Source organism: Pseudorca crassidens, chromosome 2 (genome assembly GCF_039906515.1).
Source record: "Pseudorca crassidens isolate mPseCra1 chromosome 2, mPseCra1.hap1, whole genome shotgun sequence".
Classification (NCBI taxonomy): domain Eukaryota; kingdom Metazoa; phylum Chordata; class Mammalia; order Artiodactyla; family Delphinidae; genus Pseudorca; species Pseudorca crassidens.
This window is the reverse complement of record NC_090297.1, coordinates 100,710,727-100,730,573: the sequence shown is the minus strand read 5'-3', so window position 1 is coordinate 100,730,573 and position 19,847 is coordinate 100,710,727.

Below are 19,847 nucleotides of genomic sequence, written 5' to 3'. Positions count from 1 at the left end.
ACACCTGGAAAATCCTCACACTCCCATTAGTCTGGAATCAAATTTTTAAGAATCACTGTGGTAAGATGGAAATGTCCACTTGGTTTTGAAGGAATTTAAAAGCCAGTCTTTAAGCCATACATCTATGATTTTTGACAGGGTGCCAATACCATTCAATGGTGATAGAATAGTCTCTTCAAAAAATAGTGCTGGGACATCTCAATATCCACCTGCAAAAGTATGAAGCTGCACCTCTACCTCACACCATATCAAAAAATTAACTCAAAATGGGCCCACAACCTAAATATCAAGAGTTAAACCATAAAACTCTTACAAGAAAACATAGGAGTAAATTGTCATGATCTTGGATTTAAAAATGGTTTCTTAGATATGACACCAAAATATGCGTAACAAAAGAAATATAGATAAATTGGACTTCACCAGAATTAAAGACTTTTGTGCATCAAAGAAAATTACCAAGAAGGTGAAAAGAAAATCTATGGAATAGTAGAAAACATATTCCAAATCATATATCTGTCAATGGTCTAGTATCCAGAATATATGAAGAACTCTTACAAATCAATAATAAAAAGAAAAAATTCAATAAAAAAATGGGCAAAGGACTTGATTAGACATTTCCCCAAAGAAGATGTACAAATGGCCAACAAACACATGAAAGGATACTGAACTTCATTAATCACCATGGAAATGCAAATCAAAACCATAATGAGGTACCTCATCACAACCCCTAGGGTAGCTATAATAATTTTTTTAAAAAACAGAAAATAAGCGTTGGCAAGCAGGTGGAGAAACCAGAACCCTCCTACATTGCTGATGGGAACGTAAAATGATTCAGTGTGGTGGAAAATCATTTGGTGATTCCTCAAAAAGTTAAACATAGCATTACTACACGACCAAGTAATTCTACTCCTAAGTACATAGCCAAAAGAATTGAATACTCAAATAAATACATGCTCATATCATCACTATTCATTTGAGCCAAAAATGTAAACAATGGGGGCTTCCCTGGTGGCGCAGTGGTTGAGACTCCGCCTGCCGATGCAGGGGACACGGGTTCGTGCCCCGGTCCAGGAAGATCCCACATGCCGCAGAGTGGCTAGGCCCGTGAGCCATGGCCGCTGAGCCTGCGTGTCCGGAGCCTGTGCTCCGCAACGGGCGAGAGCACAACAGTGAGAGGCCCGCGTAGCGGGAAAAAAAAAAAAGTAAACAATGTAAATGTCCATCAATAGTTGAATGGATAAATAAATTGTGGTGTAAACATGCAATGAGGACTTCCCTGGTGGTCCAGTAGTTAAGACTCTGCACTTCCACTGCAGGGGGCACGGGTTCCATCCCTGGTTGGGGAAGTTCTGCATGCTGCCTGGTGCGCAAAATAAACAAACAAACAAATTAATAAATAATTAAAAATAAACGTGCAATGAAATATTAAGCCATAAAAAGAAATGAAATACTGATATATGCTACAACATAGATGAACCTCAAAAACATTATTAAGCGAATGAAAGTAAACCCAAAAGGTCACATATTGTATGTTTCCATTTGTATGAAATATCCAGAATAGGTAAATCCATGGAGACAGAACACACATTGGTAGTTGCCAGCAGCTGGGGGTGGGGTGAATGGGAAGTAACAGTTTAATGGTCATGGGCTTTCCTCTTGGGGTGAGGAAAATGATTTGGAACTAGATAGAGGTGGTAGCTGCACAGCACTGAATGTACTAAATACAACTGGAATGTTCACTTTAAAATGGGTAATTTTATGTTACATGAACCTCACCTCACATGAACCACACCTCACCTTGTTTAATAACAAGAAAGGCCTGGCTCTATAGTTGAGGTTCATACTGAGCAAACAGAAAGGCTGTCTCTTAAAGTTGCACTGATTTTCATTTTATGGTAAGATCAAGTAAATTCCATTTTGTGGTTTTGGAGCTGTTTCACTGGATTTGAAAACTAAACTAGATGTGGCTTTCAATTCTAAACAAAACAGTAAGAAATAAAGTTACATGGTAGGTGGTTTGGTTGTTTTTTTGTCCTCAAGTGTTTTAAAACATTTTTGAGGTTTTTAATAGTAAAAGGAAATCAGATTTAGTACAGCTGGATCATTTCTACATAATTGGCTTTCATTCTTGATCTGGTTTTGAACTGTTTACCCCACTTTAGTATTTAACCATTATCAGCTTCATTAATGAAACAGAAACCACCTCCTCTAATCATTTATAAAAATGCTTGTCAAACAAAATTTAAACAAAGAACAGGATCCGGGCAAAGTAACATCTCTTTAAAAGCTACTGCAACTAATTATAGGAGTGTTCCAAGTTATCTTGTTGTTGTTTTCCATTTATTATGAAAGAATCTTAAGACCTACAGCATTTCTCTTGGCAAAGTTATCTGAATTCTTTTATACAAGAGTAATTATTTTAACAATACTTTTCACTGATATGAAAAGCAGAGTTTTCAGCTGCTTATTTATGTCTATAAGCTATAAAAATCAGATTCCTATTTAATCAAACCACCTTTAGAGACATCATTTTCTAGTCTACTTAGTTTTCAGTTGATTGAGTAAAAAAGAGCGTGGGAGACAGTTTAAAACATATTTCTTAGTTTATGATATGCTTATGAGATTGCACAAGCAAAATTATCAGTTAGTGTATCCAAAAACAAAATTAGATTTAAATATTCAATTCCAAAAGACTGTTCTACTGGAATTTAATGAGAATGCCACAAAGTTTTAAGTGATTTATAGTTAAATATGCTCCACTCTTGTAATCATTTCTCCTCAAGTCTTCATATTTTGTAGAGTTGAGAATGTTAGAAAAATAAGGCAAAAAAAATAGAATGCTAATTCAAAATATAAGGGATAATGATGAGATGCAAGCTTTATATATATAAATGATGCTATTGGCTGATCATCAATTGAGCATGTTGTTTGAGCTTCTTTTCTAGTTCACTTTGCTGACTAAGGGGGTCAGTCTGTAGCTATAGAGCAGGAAAGGTTCTTAGGGTGATACAGTCAATGATCTTTTTTCATTACTATTCTGTTAGACTATTGGTCTGTGGCAATCTTCTTCACTATTGTGTTCCCAGTGCCCATCACAGGGCTTGGCTCATAATAAATGCTCAATAAGTATTTCTTGATTGAATAAACAAATAAATGCATGAAGAATGAATGGCTGCTATGCTAACCAGCCTAGTTAACTATCCAGGGAGTGAAAGTAAAGATGCAATAAAGTAACGGCTCTGGCATTCAAGAAAGTCAAAATACTCAATTAAGGACTTCATTATCTTATAGCTCCTGTTTTGAATTCAAGATTTATTTATGCTCATTTTGTGGGAGGAAAACTGAGCAATAGCAGTTGACACTTTGTTTATGAATCTATTAGTGCTTTATCTCCCTGGGCTATAATTGTTTTTATTCATATTTATCCTAATGAATTAATCATGTGTACCTTATAAGCAGAGACCACGTTTATTTTTATTTCCCCAGTGCTTAATACAGTCACTTGCACATAAGAGATAATCAATAAATGCTTGTTGAACCCAAAGTTGACACTTTCTCTAAAATATTTTCTTCTTCATTTTTATTTTGTTCCTAGTATATTAATGTAGTACAGACCTTTCAGAATACGGAATCTGTAGATAATGGCAGGGACATTTCTATCTATTTATAATTTATACTTAATATATTTAAAAAAATCTTATTGATTAGCACTGGTTTATGAAGAAACAGCTCCAAAAATATATGGCTTCTAATTAACATTAAATAATAATTTATGAAATTTCTTCACTCAGCTTTTGCAGAATATTATACATTTTAAAATATCATTTTAATAAAATAACCAATGAAAAATTAAATCTTATAACAATCTCAATTTCAAGGGTGGGAAATTTTTCTAAAGTATTCTAGTTACAACTTTCCTATCTAGAGAATTTTCAAAATAATACTGCTCAATATTTTCCCATAATACTAGTGAAAATCTGCAGGGGAAAAGTATTATTTTTTCTCCAAAGTGAAAAGGTATAGGACCACCTGTTAAGGGTTCTTATTTTGAGAAAAAAAGAAGTCACCTGGTTTAAATAGCCAGGTGAATCTCCTTTGTGTGAATTAAAAAGCTGAATAATATCAGAGAGAATTTGAGAGTCACCATTTACGATACTGACACGCTTTACCTGGAAATTTAACCATTGGTTTTAGACTGTCAGATATTTTGTGTAAATGCACCTTAAAATGTAGAATTAAATATTCTAAGACTTCTTTTCATTCTACTTCCCCTTTTCCTTAATCAATATCATATTTGGCATAATGTTACAGAAATGCACATGATTTGTGCAGGCCTTTTTTTGGGGGGGGTGCGCCTTATCAGACTGTTTTATTTAATGGGGCATTGACAGATCAGCTCAGGCTCTAATTGTTAGGATAAAATATTAGTCACATTTTTTATGCAGTGTTTATGAATACTTGGCACCTCCTTTTATATTAATGCCAGAGTTAGAATGGGTATTTTTAAAATTATCTATGGAGGAGGACAGTTGCTCTTCCTTGCTTTTTTTTTAACTAAATCAAGTAATTCTTTGTTAGCAGCTCTTCTGAGTCCTGCCAGAATGAATTTGTATCATTTTGACAAGATGCAGAAGTGGCGCTAATAGTTATTAAAAGCATTAAAACATTAACCTTTAGCAACCTCATTTTTCACTTGCTACCCTCGTTTAAGAATTTTATCAAATTGAAGTTAAACACTAAAAATTAGAGAGAACAACTAATCTATACTTTTCAGCCTAGAAAGAATAAATGTGACAGAAAGTAAAAGCATTGGAAGAGACAGCGTAAATTGTTGTTTTAGTGTTAATTAATATAATTTTAGTTATCTACGACTGGTGAAACTGAAGTGTCGGAGAGGGAATTGTTCAAGAAACAATTATCATTATAATAATCATTTAATCTTCAGAATTTCAAGATTACAGATTTGATAGTATCAGGACTCGGTTTATTAAACATTACATGAGAGACTTCCCTGGTGGCACAGTGGTTAAGAATCCGCCTGCCAATGCAGGAGACACAGGTTCGAGCCCTGGTCTGGGAAGATCCCACATGCCGCAGGGCAACTAAGCCCGTGCGCCACAACTACTGAGCCTGTGCTCTAGAGCCTGCAACCACAACTACTGAGTCCATGTGCCACAACTACTGAAGTCTGCGCCCCTGGAGACCGTGCTCCGCAACAAGAGAAGCCACTGCAATGAGAAGCCCATGCACCACAACAAAGAGCAGCCCCCGCTGGCCGCAACTAGAGAAAGCCTGCGTGCAGCAACGAAGACGCAACACAGCCAAAAATAAATAAATACATTTATTAAAAAATTTTTTTTAATTTAAAAATAATCATTACATGAGCACTCTAGATTAAAGAATTTTCAGGGAATTCCCTGATGGTCCCGTAGTTAGGACTCTGAGCTCTCACTGCTGAGGACACGGGTTCAATCCCTGCTCAGGGAACTAAGGTCCCGCAAGCCGCGCAGCCAAAAAATAATAATAATAAAATAAAATAAAGAATTTTCAGATCAGAATATTTTAGCCCCTCTAATCACAAATTTAATTGAATTCAATTTACAGCACACCTCAATAGGAAGTTCTTAACAAATATTAACGACTGCCCCAAATCTCTTGTCACCTGACTATAAACTAAGCACTTCACTGGCTCCTAAGGCAGAGCAAAGATAAATAAAACATAATTCCTTTATACGTAGGGAGTAGGACATGTATATAAGTAACTACTACACAGGGTAGAACATGGTAAGTGCTAAGCAGACAAAGAACTGTGAGGACACAGCAGAGGAAGAAATAATTAGCATAGCCCACAATAAGCATTTGTAGATGAAATTTATCATTCTTTCTAGCCACCTGGTACCTGAAACTTTTCACTGTTTGGAAAAGTTCCTCTCCTTATGATTCTTGGCAAGGCAGAGCCCAGATTTCACTATGGAAGCTAAAAATGTGGCATCCTCCCTTGCAGCTAGAACATGACTTAGGCTCAATTGACCAGATATCACTGTCCCCCACACCAACTATTCCCAATAGCAAAGACTGCAAAGAACTCTCTGTGGGGGGCTTTCCTGGCGGCACAGTGGTTAAGAATCTGCCTGCCAATGTAGGAGACACGGGTTCGAGCCCTGGGCCGGGAAGATCCCATATACCGCGGAGCAGCTAAGCCCGTGCGCCACAACTACTGAGCCTGCTCTCTAGAGCCCGTGAGCCACAACTGCTGAGCCCGTGAGCCTAGAGCCTGTGCTCCACAACAAGAGAAGCCACCTCAATGAGAAACCCACACACCGCCACGAAGAGTAGCCCCTGCTCACCGCAACTAGAGAAAGCATGCGAGCAGCAACAAAGACCCCGCACAGCCAGAAAGAAAGAGAGAGAAAGACAGAAAGAAAGAGATAGAAAGAAAAGTACCTGGAGCAACTACAGTAGAGATATTTGAGAACTCTCTGCAGAGCAAACTGAAGCATCTAGTGATAAAGATGGTAGTTGTAATGTTCTCACTACACAAGTTCTTCAGCATGATTTTGAACATTGTTCCTGGTTGCACAGTGGTGAACCTGATTTTCCAGTCTTCCTAGTGGATCTTTAGGCAACACAATATCCTTAAAATAAATGATTCTCCATTCAGATCGACTAGAATTTTATTCTATAGCTAGCATGTAAGAATGTTGGTGGACACAGCACTTAATAAATGGTAGCATGCTTTTCTTGTGTCATATTTCTATCTGCTGACCCAGTCCAGGATGTTAAACAGGACCTTCTAGTATATGTAATGCAATGGTCCTCAAGTCCGCCTAACCATCAGAATCAAACTGAGGAGCTTTCAAATTCAAGCTAATGGAACTTGATCAGGAGAACCTGATGGCATCATTCATTCGTTCCACAATATTTATTGAACACCTACTATTTTTCAGGCACTCTGCAGGTGCTAGGGATCAATGATAGCAAGAACAAACATTATCTCAACTCTAGTGGAAATTACTGTCTTGTGGGGAAACAAAGTAATCTCATATGATGAGATTTCATCAGATGTTTCTCACTGATGAAACATCACTATAAATAAAATAAATGTGTGAAAGAACATAATTTTATGATAGTATATAATAAAAGAACCTAACCAAAACTGAGAGATTTCAGACAGCTTCCCAGATGAAAGATTGAGTTGAGATCTGGAGAATTAAAGGCATTTGATTTAGGCCTTGAAGGATCTCAGGCAAATATGCAAGAATGAAAGTGTCAGATCAGTGATTAGATTAGATGCCATATATCCTGGAACTTTGAGAGAGTTGGAGAACAAGAGACCTCTTTTTATTTTTTATTCTTTGATGGTTCTTTTTTGTTGTTATTATTGAGAAATATTGACATACAACATTTTCAGTTTTAGGTATACAACATAATGATTTGATACATGTATATATTGTGAAATGATCACCAAACTAAGTCCAGTCAACACCCATTACCACACATAATTACAATTTTTTCCCTTGTGATTAGATCCCTCAAGATCTACTCTCCTAGCAACCTTCAAATATACAATAGAGTACTATTAACTACAGTTATCATGCTGTCATTACATCTGCAAGACTCATTTATTTTATTTGCTGGAAGTTTACCGTTTATCCACATTTACCCATTTCACTCATACCCCAGCAGTGTCTAAACTAGGATTCCAGGATCCCTAGAAATGCATGAAAACAGCCTTACATCATTGAAGGATTTTTTGAGAAGTCAATTTCAAGAATCTCAAGAAGCCTTTTTCACGACTGATCTGTGTAAGAATGAGCTTATGTTCAAAATAATAATTATCCTACTTTACAAAAGAAGTACATATTCCTAATCCAACCCAAATATTAGCACGATACTTTCCACTGGGTTATATTTCCAGAGCATCAAACAAGAGCATAAATGAAAATGCTAGTTTGGGAGAAATCTCCTTTAACAATAAATCAGCCCCACAGGGCTTCCTATCTTGCTTAGTAAGACTTAGCATTAGATATTGGATATTTTGGCCCACATTAGGATATTCTGAATTCAGAACAGATGAATCAGTATAAATTAGTGAGGATTTTTCTTTTCAATATAAATAGAATACATATTTAATATATGTTATATATTTATGTATAGTATATATAAATGGAATATTTGGGAGACTCCCAAATTTTTTGAGATACAGTGACTGAAACCTATAGATAAATGATGTGCTTTATTCAATTAAGTATTAAAACCAAATTTGTCAAATCATATAATTAAATATTCCTGTTAGTTAATTCTCATCTTATAAATGTTTACTAGTTCCTACCTAATTTTATCAAAAAATAAGTGTATTCAGATACAGAGAACAAACTAGTGGTTACCAGTGGGGAGAGGGGGGAGGGGCAAGGTAGGTAGGGGTGAGGGAGTGGTAGGTAAACACTCCTGGGTGTAAGGTAGGCTACAAGGATGTATCGTTCAACACAGGGAATATAGCCAATATTTTGTAATAACTGTAAATGGAGTATAACCTTTAAACATTTTATAAAAAATTAAAAATTCATAAAAGTCATAAAAAAGTGTATTTATATTTATGGTGAAAAATCACAAACAGCCACTTCAGTTTTAGTCAGAAACTGGGTGAGGTAGAATCCAGGGCCTAAGCATTTTAAAGCCTAGTTATTCAGAAGAGGGGGGCTTCCGGGAAGATGGAGGAAGAGTAAGATGCGAAGATCACCTTCTTCCCCACAGATACACCAGAAATACATCTACACGTGGAACAACTCCTACAGAACACCTACTGAACGCTGGCAGAAGACCTCAGACCTCCCAAAAGGCAAGAAACCCCCCACATACCTGGATAGGGCAAAAGAAAAAAGAATAACGAGAGACAAAAGGATAGGGACCTGCACCAGTGGGAGGGAGCTGTGAAGGAGGAAAGGTTTCCACACACTAGGAAGCTCCTTCGCGGGCGGAGACTGCGGGTGGTGCAGGGGAAAAGCTTCGGAGCTGCGGAGGAGAGCACAGCAACAGGGGTGCGGAGGACAAAGTGGAGAGATTCCCGCACAGAGGATCAGGGCCGACCGGCACTCACCAGCCCGAGAGGCTTGTCTGCTCACCCACTGGGGCGGGCGGGGCTGGGAGTTGAGGCTCGGGCTTCGGTCGGAGCGCAGGGAGAGGACTGGGGTTGGCGGCGTGAGCACAGCCTGCAGGGGGTTAGTGCGCCACGGCTAGCTGGGAGGGAGTCCGGGGAAAAGTCTGTACCTGCCGAAGAGGCAAGAGACTTTTTCTTCCCTCTTTGTTTCCTGGTGCGCGAGGAGAGGGGATTCAGAGCGCTGCTTAAAGGAGCTCCAGAGACGGGCGCGAGCCGCGGCTAAAAGCGCGGACCCCAGAGACGGGCATGAGACGCTAAGGCTGCTGCTGCCGCCACCAAGAAGCCTGTGTGCGAGCACAGGTGACTCTCCACATCCCCCTTCCGGGGAGCCTGTGCAGCCCGCCACTGCCGGGGTCCCGGGATCCAGGGATAACTTCCCCGGGAGAACGCACAGCGCGCGTCAGGTTGCTGCAACGTCACGCCGGCCTCTGCCGCCGCAGGCCCGCCCCGCGCTCCGTGCCCCTCCCTCCCCCCCACCTGAGTGAGCCAGAGCCTCTGCTCCGAATCAGCGGCTCCTTTAACCCCATCCTGTCTGAGCGAAGAACAGAGACCCTCCGGCGACCTACACGCAGAGGCGGGGCCAAATCCGAAGCTGAGCCCCTGGGAGCTGTGAAAACAAAGAAGAGAAAGGGAAATCTCTTCCAGCAGCCTCAGAAGCAGCGGATTAAAGCTCCACAATCAACTTGATGTACGCTGCATCTGTGGAATACATGAATAGACAACGAATCATCCCAAATTGAGGACGTGGACTTTGAGAGCAAGATTTATGATTTTTTCCCCTTTTCCTATTTTTGTGACTGTGTATGTGTATGCTTCTGTGTGAGATTTTGTCTGTATAGCTTTGCTTCCACCATTTGTCCTAGGGTTCTATCCTTCCTTTTTTTAATTTTTTTCTTAATAATTATTTTTGATTTTAATAAATTTATTTTATTTTACTTTATCTTCTTTCTTCCTTTCTTTCTTCCTTTCTTTCTTTCTTTCTTTCTTTCTTTCTTTCTTTCTTGCCTTCCTTCCTTCCCTCCTTTAGACAACAAATCATCCCAAATTGAGGAGGTGGACGTTGAGAGCAAGATTTATGATTTTTTTCCCCTTTTCCTCTTTTTGTGAGTGTGTATGTGTATGCTTCTGTGTGAGATTACGTCTGTATAGCTTTGCTTCCACCATTTGTCCTAGGGTTCTATCCATCCTTTTTTTTTTCCTTAATAATTATTTATTTATTTTAATAACTTTATTATATTTTATTTTATTTTACTTTATCTTTTTTCTTTCTTTATTTTTCTCCTTCCTTGCTTCCCTCCTTCCTTCCTTCCTTCCTCCCTCCCTCGCTCCCTCCCTGCCTCCTTTGTTTGTTTCTTTCTTTCTTTCTTTTTTCTACTTCTACTAATTCTTTCTTTCTACTTTTTCTCACTTTTATTCTGAGCCGTGTGGATGAAAGGCTCTTGGTGCTGCAGTCAGGGGTCAGTGCTGTGCCTCTGAGGAGGGAGAGCCAACTTCAGAACACTGGTCCACAAGAGACCTCCCAGCTCCACATAATATCAAATGACGAAAATGTCCCAGAGATCTCCATCTCAACACCAGCACCCAGCATCACTCAATGACCAGCAAGCTACAGTGCTGGACATCCTATGCCAAACAACTAGCAAGACAGGAACACAACCCCACCTATTAGCAGAGAGGCTGCCTAAAATCATAATAACTCCACAGAAACCCCAAAACACACCACCAGATGTGGACCTGCCCACCAGAAAGACAAGATCCAGCCTCATCCACCAGAACACAGGCACTAGTCCCCTCCACCAGGAAGCCTACACAACCCACTGAACTAAGTTTAGCCACTGGGGACAGACACGGAAAACAATGGGAACTACGAACCTGCAGCCTGCAAAAAGGAGACCCCCAAACACAGTAAGATAAGCAAAATGAGAAGACAGAAAAACACACAGCAGATGAAGGAGCAAGATAAAAACCCACCAGACCTAACAAATGAAGAGAAAATAGGCAGTCTACCTGAAAAAGAATTCAGAATAATGATAGTAAAGGGGATCCAAAATCTTGGAAATAGAATGGACAAAATGCAAGAAACATTTAACAAGGACCTAGAAGAACTAAAGATGAAATAAACAACGATAAACAACACAATAAATGAAATTAAAAATACTCTAGATGGGATCAGTAGCAGAATAACTGAGGCAGAAGAACGGATAAGTGACCTGGAAGATAAAATAGTGGAAATAACTACTGCAGAGCAGAATAAAGAAAAAAGAATGAAAAGAACTGAGGACAGTCTCAGAGACCTCTGGAACAACATTAAACGGACCAACATTCAAATTATAGGGGTTCCAGAAGAAGAAGAGAAAAAGAAAGGGACTGAGAAAATATTTGAAGAGATTATAGTTGAAAACTTCCCTAATATGGGAGAGGAAATAGTTAATCAAGTCCAGGAAGCACACAGAGTCCCATACAGGATAAACCCAAGGAGAAATATGCCAAGACACATATTAATCAAACGGTCAAAAATTAAATACAAAGAAAACATATTAAAAGCAGCAAGGGAAAAACAAAAAATAACACACAAGGGAATTCCCATAACGTTAACAGCTGATCTTTCAGCAGAAACTCTGCAAGCCAGAAGGGACTGGCAGGACATATTTAAAGTGATGAAGTAGAAAAACCTGCAACCAAGATTACTCTACCCAGCAAGGATCTCATTCAGATTTGATGGAGAAATTAAAACCTTTACAGACAAGCAAAGGCTGAGAGAGTTCAGCACCACCAAACCAGCTTTACCACAACTGCTAAAGGAACTTCTCTAGGCAAGAAACACAAGAGAAGGAAAAGACATACAATAATGAACCCAAAACAATTAAGAAAATGGGAATAGGAACATACATATTGATAATTACCTTATATGTAAATGGACTAAATGCTTCCACCAAAAGACACAGATTGGCTGAATGGATACAAAAACAAGACCCATATATATGCTGTCTACAAGAGACCCACTTCAGACCTAGAGACACATACACACTGAAGGTAAGGGGATGGAAAAAGATATTCCATGCAAATGGAAACCAAAAGAAAGCTGGAGTAGCAATTCTCATATCAGACAAAATAGACTTTAAAATAAAGACTATTACAAGAGACAAAGAAGAACACTACATAATGATCAAGGGATCGATCCAAGAAGAAGATATAACAATTGTAAATATTTATGCACCCAACAGAGGAGCACCTCAATACATAAGGCAAATACTAACAGCCATAAAAGGGGAAATCGACAGTAACACATTCATAGTAGGGGACTTTAACACCCCACTTTAACCAATGGACAGATCATCCAAAATGAAAATAAATAAGGAAACTCAAGCTTTAAATGATACATTAAACAAGATGGACTTAATTGATATTTATAGGACATTCCATCCAAAACCAACAGAATACACATTTTTCTCAACTGCTAATGGAACATTCTCCAGGATAGATCATATCTGGATCACAAGTCAAGCCTTGGTAAATTTAAGAAGATTGAAATTGTATCAAGTATCTTTTCCAACCACAAGGCTATGAGACTAGATATCAATTACAGGAAAAGATCTGTAAAAAATACAAACACATGGAGGCTAAACAATACAATAATTAATAATGAAGTGATCACTGAAGAAATCAAAGAGGAAATAAAAAAATACCTAGAAACAAATGACAATGGAGAAACGACAACCCAAAATCTATGGGATGCAGCAAAAGCAGTTCTAAGAGGGAAGTTTATAGCAATACATTCCTACCTTAAGAAACAGGTAACATCTTGAATAAACAACGTAACCTTGCACCTAAAGCAATTAGAGAAAGAAGAACAAAAAACCTCCAAAGTTAACAGAAGGAAAGAAATCAGAAATATCAGATCAGAAATAAATGAAAAAGAAATGAAGGAAACAATAGCAAAGATCAATAAAACTAAAAGCTGGTTCTTTGAGAAGATAAACAAAATAGATAACCCATTAGCCAGACTCATCAAGAAAAAAAGGGAGAAGACTCAAATCAATAGAATTAGAAATGAAAAAGGAGAAGTAACAACTGACACTGCAGAAATACAAAAGATCATGAGAGATTACTACAAGCAACTCTATGCCAATAAAATGGACAACCTGGAAGAAATGGACAAATTCTTAGAAATGCACAAGCTGCCAAGACTGAAACAGGAAGAAATAGAAAATATGAACAGACCAATCACAAGCACTGAAATTGAAACTGTGATAAAAAATCTTCCAACAAACAAAAGCCCAGGACCAGATGGCTTCACAGGTGAATTCTATCAAACATTTGGAGAAGAGCTAACACCTATCCTTCTCAAACTCTTCCAAAATATAGCAGAGGGAGGAACACTCCCAAACTCATTCTACAAGGCCACCATCACCTTAATACCAAAACCAGACAAGGATGTCACAAAGAAAGAAAACTACAGGCCAATATCACTGATGAACATAGATGCAAAAATCCTCAACAAAATAGTAGCAAACAGAATCCAACAGCACATTAAAAGGATCATACACCACGATCAAGTGGGGTTTATTCCAGGAATGCAAGAATTCTTCAATATATGCAAATCAATCAATGTGATAAACCATATTAACAAATTAAAGGAGAAAAACCATATGATCAACTCAATAGATGCAGAGAAAGCTTTCGACAAAATTCAACACCCATTTATGATAAAAACCCTGCAGAAAGTAGGCATAGAGGGAACTTTCCTCAACATAGTAAAGGCCACATATGACAAACCCACAGCAAACATCATCCTCAATGGTGAAAAAGTGAAAGCATTTCCACTAAGATCAGGAAGAAGACAAGGTTGCCCACTCTCACCACTCTTATTCAACATAGTTTTGGAAGTGTTAGCCACAGTAATCAGAGAAGAAAAGGAAATAAAAGGAATCCAAATCGGAAAAGAAGAAGTAAAGCTGTCACTGTTTGCAGAAGACATGATACTATACATAGAGAATCCTAAAGATGCAACCAGAAAACTACGAGAGCTAATCAATGAATTTGGTAAGGTAGTAGGATACAAAATTACTGCACAGAAATCTCTGGCATTCCTATACACTCATGATGAAAAATCTGAAAGTGAAATCAAGAAAACACTCCCATTTACCACCGCAACAAAAAGAATAAAATATCTAGAAATAGTCCTACCTAAGGAGACAAAAGACCTGTATGCAGAAAATTATAAGACACTGATGAAAGAAATTAAAGATGATACAAATAGATGGAGATATATACCATTTTCTTGGATTGGAAGAATCAACATTGTGAAAATGACTCTACTACCCAAAGCAATCTACAGATTCAATGCAATCCCTATTAAACTACCACTGGTATTTTTCACAGAGCTAGAACAAAAAATTTCACAATTTGTATGGAAACACAAAAGACCCCGAATAGCCAAAGCAATCTTGAGAACGAAAAACAGACCTGGAGGAATCAGGCTCCCTGACTTCAGACTATACTACAAAGCTACAGTAATCAAGACAGTATGGTACTGGCACAAAAACAGAAAGATAGATCAGTGGAACAGGATAGAAAGCCCAGAGATAAACCCACGCACATATGGTCATCTCATCTTTGATAAAGGAGACAGGAATGTACAGTGGAGAAAGGACAGTCTCTTCAATAAGTGGTGCTGGGAAAACTGGACAGGTACATGTAAAAGTATGAGATTAGATCACTCCCTAACACCATACACAAAAATAAGCTCAAAATGGATTAAAGACCTAAACGTAAGGCCAGAAACTATCAAACTCTTAGAGGAAAGCATAGGCAGAACACTCTATGACATAAATCACAGCAAGATCCTTTTTGACCCACCTCCTAGAGAAATGAAAATAAAAACAAAAATAAACAAATGGGACCTAATGAAACTTCAAAGCTTTTGCACAGCAAAGGAAACCATAAACAAGACCAAAAGACAACCCCCAGAATGGGAGAAAATATTTGCAAATGAAGCAACTGACAAAGGATTAATCTCCAAAATTTACAAGCAGCTCATGCAGCTCAATAACAAAAAACCAAACAACCGAATCCAAAAATGGGCAGAAGACCTAAATAGACATTTCTCCAAAGAAGATATAGAGACTGCCAACAAACACATGAAAGAATGCTCAACCTCATTAATCATTAGAGAAATGCAAATCAAAACTACAATGAGATGTCATCTCACACCAGTCAGAATGGCCATCATGAAAATAATCTCGAAACAATAAATGCTGGAGAGGGTGTAGAGAAAAGGGAACACCCTTGCACTGCTTGTGGGAATGTGAATTGGTACAGCCACTATGGGTATGGGTAAGACAGGAATAAAGCCACAAACCTACTAGAGAATGGACTTGAGGATATGGGGAGGGGGAAAGGTAAGCTGTGACAAAGTGAGAGAGAGGCATGGACATATATACACTACCAAACATAAGGTAGATAGCTAGTGGGAAGCAGCGGCATAGCACAGAGAGATCAGCTCGGTGCTTTATGACCACCTAGAGGGGTGGGATAGGGAGGGTGGGAGGGAGGGAGATGCAAGAGGGAAGAGATATGGGAACATATGTATATGTATAACTGATTCACTTTGTTATAAAGCAGATACTAACACACCATTGTAAAGCAATTATACCCCAATAAAGATGCTAAAAAAAATCTAGAAACAATAAATGCTGGAGAGGGTGTGGAGAAAAGGGAACCCTCTTGCACTGCTGGTGGGAATGTAAATTGATACAGCCACTGTGGAGAACAGTATGGAAGTTCCTTAAAAAACTACAAATAGAACTACCATATGACCCAGCAATCCCACTACTGGGCATATACCCTGAGAAAACCAAAATTCAAAAAGAGTCATGTACCAAAATGTTCATTGCAGCTCTATTTACAATAGCCAGGAGATGGAAACAACCTAAGTGCCCATCTTCGGATGAATGGATAAAGAAGATGTGGCACATATATACAATGGAATATTACTCAGCCATAAAAAGAAACGAAATTGAGCTATTTGTAATGAGGTGGATAGACCTAGAGTCTGTCATACAGAGTGAAGTAAGTCAGAAAGAGAAAGACAAATACTGTATGCTAACACATATATATGGAATTTAAGAAAAAAAATGTCATGAAGGACCTAGGGGTAAGACAGGAATAAAGACACAGACCTACTAGAGAATGGACTTGAGGATATGGGGAGGGGGAAGGGTAAGCTGTGACAAAGCGAGAGAGAGGCATGGACATATATACACTACCAAACGTAAGGTAGATAGCTAGTGGGAAGCAGCCGCATAGCACAGGGAGATCAGCTTGGTGCTTTGTGACCACCCGGAGGGGTGGGATAGGGAGGGTGGGAGGGAGGGAGACGCAAGAGGGAGGAGATATGGGAACATATGTGTATGTATAACTGATTCACTTTGTTATAAAGCAGAAACTAACACACCATTGTAAAGCATTATACTGCAATAAAGATGTAAAAAAAATAAAAAATCACAAACAAGTTAAAAACAGTAAGTAGGTTGATATTTTTTTCAAAATTCTTGTAAAGAATATACTAACACAAATGTATAAGGAAAGGGTTGTGCTCATCTTTAAGTGAGTGTGAGCAGTGACCATAGTTTTATTTGGCAAGCACTCTATTTAAAAATTTTTTTAATCTGAATGATTTAGGTAGGATTGTGGGGGAGGCATACTCTCTTGAATTCTTCACCACAGAGCCTTCCAGTCCCTATTATTAGCACTTAGCTCAGTTAACTCATTTACTATTCCTGTATGGCCCCTCTTGGGCTTTGAGTTTACAACTCCTATAAAGGTATAGTATGTGTTTGGAATAAGGCTAGGAGGTAGTTGTTGAGAGTCAATTCTCCAAGGGTCTCTAACATTTATGCACATCTTACAACTAATGTACTTTTCCCCTTTATTCATAGTATCTTTTCAAAGGTGTTTGACTAGAAAACAATCTTTAAGGATAAGATAGTGTCTCCCTCCAGACCAAAAGGGAGGCATGCTTACTACCCTTTGTAAAAGATTCATGTACCATAAGCTCCAGTTTCTCCTATATCAACCCACTACATGTGCAGGTGTCATCCTGCCCCCTTTACATCACTTTGTGGGAAGTTAAGATGGGGAAACAACATGAAAGTCCTGATGCTCTGGCTACTGTTATTGCAGATAGTAATAAACTGCCCTTCACCTCTGATCCAGGAATTTTGAGCATGGTTCCCTCTATCTAGTCTTTTAGGTGGTTCTCTCCCCAGCCACGGGCAGTTTCCTAATATTCTTGTGCTAATCAGTACTTGGCTGAAGAATTTAGGATGACACTTTGCAGATCCAGGCCTGGGACTAGGGTAAGGCAAGAGAGGTGCCCAGGAACAAAATTTAAGGAGGCCTTCACTCTCAGGCTCAAGCAAAAACCTAAGAATAAGTACCTCCTTGAAGTCTGTGGTCTGGACTTCTCTCTTGCCTCACCCTAGTCCCAGTCATGTCCACATCTCCAGAGTACTCTTTCATTTCTCTCTCTCTCTCTCCCTCTCTCAGGCTTTTTTTTTTTTCTCTCCACTATTCTACCCTCAGAACTCTGGGATGTTGTGAAGAGTAAATGTTCTAATAACTGTAAATGTTTATTACATGCTTAAAACATAAAATGTGCTCAATAAATGTTTATTATTGTTGTGACTATTATTACAAAGATATTTTTGTGCTTTTTGGTGGATATATTTGGGTTTTGTTGCTACTTACTTTCTAACAAAGATGTTCCATTAAATCAAATTCACCAAAGAATTCCTATAACACTTTTTAAAGGGAAAAGAAGATGTCTAATGATATCTGAGAAATGTTCACATTGTTTAGAAATTCAACATTTATTAAAAGCATATACAAACTTATAAGTGGAAAAGCTGAAACTTTGGCATCAGTCCAGTGGAGGAAGTCAACTACATAATCACTACTACCCCATTTGGGAGTAACAAAGCTAAAGTTACAACCTGCCAGTACTCCCCACACATACACATACCACTCACAAGTAGAAAAAAAGAAAAGAAAAATAAAGCAAGCATGCCTACTTAATCCAGCTTTCCAATATATCAAAAATTAAAGCCACTATCTTCTTGGGAATTGTGGTTTCTATTGTGTATGAAATTTAAAAACCTAATGTATCACCAGCTTTGCTCCACTTGCTCTTTTAAGACACCTGTCTTCTAGCAAAATTCATTCATATTTATGGATGTCCTAAAGAATGTATTACATATGATAACAGACAGGACCAGTCAAAGACTATCTGGAATCCATGTTGTTTTGCCCCTCCTGTCCCACTAAAAGCAGTAATCTCTACTAGGTTCTCTCTACTGCATGGTTCTGCCTCTATCAAGCACCACTGCCCCCTCAGTTGCATATCAGTCCATCCACCAAGTACCATCCCCCATGCCCACTGCCTTCTTCTTCAGCTGGGACTCATTACAGATTCCCAAAGACCTCACTCTCTTCCACTGCTAGTACTACAATTTGTCTCTAAGAAGTTGAACCATGCCACAGAAAATTGTAAAATCATGGAGACTGTGCCACCACAAAAGTATAATTTCTAATTTTAGTCAGACCCCTAACACCACTCATTTATCTTTAAACATTGGTACCTCTCCTTCTATGAGAGATTGCAAATCTCCTACAATAGATTGCAAAAATGACACACATTCTTTCCCTTCCAGAAAGAAGTAGGGTCTGTTTCTCCATCCCTTGAATGTGGGCTGGCCACATGATTTGCTTTGACCAGTGAGACACTGTAGTATACATGAATAAGCAGAGGTGAAAAAAAAACTTGCACATTTGGGCTTGTAATGATCTTGTTATCCCATAGCCACATGAACAAGCCATGGCTAGCCTACTAAAGGATGAGACACATGACCAATCACTCCAGCTGACAGCTGGCCTACCACCAGATATGTGAGTGAACATATCCAGGACCAGCTAGCCTCCTGCCAACCAACAAATCACAAACCAGAATCAGCTAAGCCTGACCCAAACCAGAAGGACTACCCAGAAGACTCATGAACAAAATAAATGATTATTGTTTTAAGCCACTAAGTTCTGGGGTAGTTTTTTATGCAGCAATAAATAAATGATATACCCTCTGATTCACTTCAGTAATTACTTTATTCCAAACCCTTGCACCATTTAATAACCACCCCTACTACCATTCTCAGCACCTGATTTTACCTCCTTCTTTAATGAGAAAAACGAACATACTTAACTCCCACCCTGCCCTAACACCACACTACAGTGTAGTGGTAAAGAGTACTGATTCTGAAATCAGACTCCCAACTCTTACCTTGGCTCTGGAACACATAAGCAGTATGACCTAGAGAAAATTACATGTTCCTTCTCTGTTAAAGTAGGGGTAGTGATAATACCTACCTCATAAGGTTGTTGTGAGAATTATGAATAAAGCCTTAAGATCATTTCACTGCACATAGTGAATGTTCTAGAAATATAAGTTACTATTATTTTTATTGTGACTAGCCAGTGATCCAGAACTTGATTGTTAACAGCTTTATTCACATATTTATTTATTCATATGCCATAAAATTCATGTATTTACAGTGTACATGTCAATGGTTTTTAGTATATTCACAGAGTACTGCAACCATCACCACAATCTAATTTTAGAGCACTCTCATCACCCCAA